This window comes from Cryptotermes secundus, unplaced genomic scaffold, assembly GCF_002891405.2.
Source record: "Cryptotermes secundus unplaced genomic scaffold, Csec_1.0 scaffold3006, whole genome shotgun sequence".
Classification (NCBI taxonomy): Eukaryota; Metazoa; Arthropoda; class Insecta; order Blattodea; family Kalotermitidae; genus Cryptotermes; species Cryptotermes secundus.
Window position 1 is genome coordinate 1,894 of NW_019740720.1, and position 3,654 is coordinate 5,547.

Genomic DNA, 3,654 nt, shown 5'->3' on the forward strand with positions numbered 1-3,654 from the left:
TTTCATACCCATGCAAAACTATAGACAAAGTTATGCTTTTGTGTATTTAAGTCTTTGCATTTCTAGACAGCAAATGAGAAGACAGATGGTTCTGACCAGAATGATGGCAGGCATTACTTGAACTTTATCTGCTTTAATTTCTCAAGGGGCAAATTCTAATTTCTTACTGCTATTCCCTTGGGGCACTATCTACAAGCCAGAAGATCACAGGTTCGATTCTAAATGAGGTCACTGGATTTTTCAATTGACATATCCCTCCCAGTTGCAGTATGGCCCTGGGGCCAACCCAGCCTCTAACAGAAATCCAAGAATCTTCCTGGGGGTAAAAGTGGCTGGCATGTACAGCTAACTGCCTCAACGCCATCTGTCAGCCGATTGTCTAGAAATTGTGGCAAGCCTCAACATCTCACAACCTTATGGGCCTCCACGGCCTGTTACAGGGACAGCTTTACATGTTTACCTTTACTGTTATTGCCAAATACATGAACTTCACCATGCATCCTGATGATGCATCAACATATACTTAGTTTGCTCTGTTTACTTCTAGACCAACCTCCTTAGTAGCGTCAACTGAGTTTTTGTGTATGATTTGATGTTTTCATGGCGGTGACTATGAAGAAAGCAGTCTTCTGGGATGTGGGGCCATGTAGATATAGTGTTAACCGACGTTTCGGAGGAACGTACCGCCTCCATCTTCAGGTAGGAAGAAAAAAAATTGTTCCACAGATGTAGAACAACTTCCAGCTCCAAATACAGGCAGATGCTGGCAGGGCACCTCATTCTAGATCACAACTGCCTCTACATAGTCCGACCCACTGACAGTATTAGTAAACAAACCACAAATAAATAAAATTAACAACTTCTGAAACCAAAGTTTTCAATTAATTATCATCATCATCAATACATTCCAAAGAGCACAAAACCAGTCACTAAAATTCACTAACCTCTGACGCTGTGTTGAGTCAAGGCTGCTCTGGGTGGAGGCACCTGTGTCCTCTCTTTATCACATCTTCCACAGCTCCTGGATGCTCTACTATTCTGCAAGCTAAGGAAAGATCTGCAGTGGCCATTTCGCTCTGATGGAACAGGGTGAAGGGGTGAAGCACATACAAAATTCATGTGCTGATGCATAACCGTGTACTGAAAAACAAGTTAAGAAGAAAGAATACAGCTGAATCCTACAGAACATGCGACTGATTCACACATTCTATCATGCTCATGAGAAATGCAGGTACCCAACACACAAACTCAAGGACTGCATCTCTCCAAAACTACAGTCTCATCTTAGACATCACATGTACATTGAGCTGATTCACATAATACACCACTCAAAAGTGAACTGCATAACAACTTATTATTAAGGCAAAAATTTCTCTGACACAGAAAAAACAAAGGCCCTACATTAACAATCATTATCATATCTTTCTATATTAATATAAGAGGGGGAACATGTTCCCCTTTATTGATCTACATTCAAATGTGGCTATAAAATTTGACTTCTCTCCCTCTTATCTCTAAAAAGAATACTCTTTCATCCAGTGAACTCTCCACATTAAACTTCCTGTTGCAGCCAAAATAGCACGAGAAAAAAGCCTCTTACATTAAGTAGAATGAGCTAATATAATGAGCATGCTCTTCTCTCTTCCTTATCATCTTATTACAGCTGCAATTTTACTTCAATTTCCTAACTGTAGGCAGGACACATTTTTATTTTCATATATAAATGGGTTATGGGTTTTTGGAGGTTATCAGTCAACTGTGAAACCCATGTATTTTCATCATACTGTGTCATCACACACACATGTCTTCTCTTTCATAAGAATGCCCACACAGAATGTTCTTCAAGTAATAACAGACGGAGAACTCCTCACTTAATTGTTATTACGCAAGAAGCCACGCACAGACCTAGACTTACAAATGCCATGGAAACGCGCCCTTCTTCAGAAGCTAACAATCACTCCACTATTCAAAAATCTCCCAACATTTTATGGAACCAAAATGTTTACTGACAATTTCACACGAGCCTGCCACCAGTGCCTGTCCTCAGCCAGATGAATACAGTACATACCGGTCCATTCCTTCGATAGCTGCTGGTCATAACGCATTTACATTGAACTGGTGACACATGATAATGATACCCGGCCATTAGTTTTAAGAAATATGCCCTATTTCTAGTTTCCACAATTATAGGAACCTAACTTGGCAGAAAGAAAAAATAACTGGAATAATAGCACTTGTTAAAGCAGTATCTATTTCACAAATTTAATGTACATGTTTTGCTATAGTCTGTGGTCGGAAACTCAGAAATACATCCCTTCTTCCACTGACAATTAAAAGGTTAAATCGCAACTTCAGCAAAGTTTTCTTGCCTACTGTATATTATTGTTTCTCTCTTAACTCACTCCTTCTGATCTGCAAATTATTTTACCTCTANATGTTTGTCCTAGAAACTCTTAAGACTGGCTAAAGCAATGATAATAATAAACTCGTACTGTTCCAGTTAATTCGAAAGCTGAAATTAACATTCCCCGGTGTGCAACTTTTTTTTTCGGCATTTGCAACTCTCGATTTCATTAAAAAAAAACTATTCATTCACAAACAATTTTAAACATTCTCCAATAATGTCCACATTAAATGAGTAAATAACGGCAAAACACTTCTTATTACTACATACATTTCAACAAAATCCTCATAACACTTCCTTCGCCTTACACCATCCAACTCACAAAATGGCTGCCTACACATAAACGACATAAACAAATTAGTTTCAAAATTTCTCCGCAAGAGGCACGGTTTCCAAACTCCATACCCCCACTCCACACTGCACAGAGCACCGACAGCGCCTCTAGTGGGTAAAACTGCTGTCCATTCGTTTACTGTCCTCAAATATCTGAATTCTGCCACTTTTTCAAAGCAACCGTTCGCTATCTTTATGTCATGATTCTGCCTTACATTCTGCTGATGAAACATAAACATATACTTACTTTCCTCTGTGCTTACTTTTACACAAACCTCCTTACCAGCATCAATTAAAGTTTCTGCTTTTTTCCTCATCTTGGTATCTACTTCACACTTCCTTACAGGATTCTGCCACATTTGTCTCCTGTATTAGTGCACCCAGATTCAAATCATTAATTTCGCAACAATTATTATTACAGTGCAAGGTCATCAGCCTTGCATGCGACAGCTAACACACAGGACCGGGTCTCTGTATTTATGTACCAAGGTGACAGGGTGGCCCATGGATAAACCCAGCTGCATGTCTAAGAGAAAACGTTTCCCCCAGTATAATATATCAAAAAACATCAGTACTTATGAAATAATCATTTGTAATCATGAAAACACACCAGAATTAATTATTTCTACATTTCTTTTACTTCCTTCACAGTGAAAGGCAAAAACACAAATTCTCACTCTACGATCAGTGAGGTATACTATGTTATGGGAAGTATATCACTGCAACAAAATAACTTTCCTCATAAATAATCAGTTTTTCTTGGTAGTAATTGGTCTAGAAGTGAACACAGAAACAACTAAATATATATTTATGTCTTGTCCTTAAATACAGGGTAGAATCGTAAGAAAAAGATAGCTAATCAACTCTCTGAAGGAGTTGGAAAGGTTAAATAAACATTTTGCAAAAAAAAAAAAAAA

General features: G+C 38.3%; 1 long non-coding RNA gene across 1 annotated transcript; it reads right to left on the bottom strand.

The window, feature by feature from the left end:
* Positions 1 to 945: 945 nt before the first annotated feature.
* On the bottom strand, positions 946 to 2,736 carry LOC111872632. Its single transcript, XR_002844268.2, has 2 exons — positions 2,675 to 2,736; positions 946 to 1,140 (listed from the first exon to the last, which is right to left on the bottom strand). It is a non-coding gene; the product is annotated as an uncharacterized LOC111872632 (long non-coding RNA).
* Positions 2,737 to 3,654: the final 918 nt, after the last annotated feature.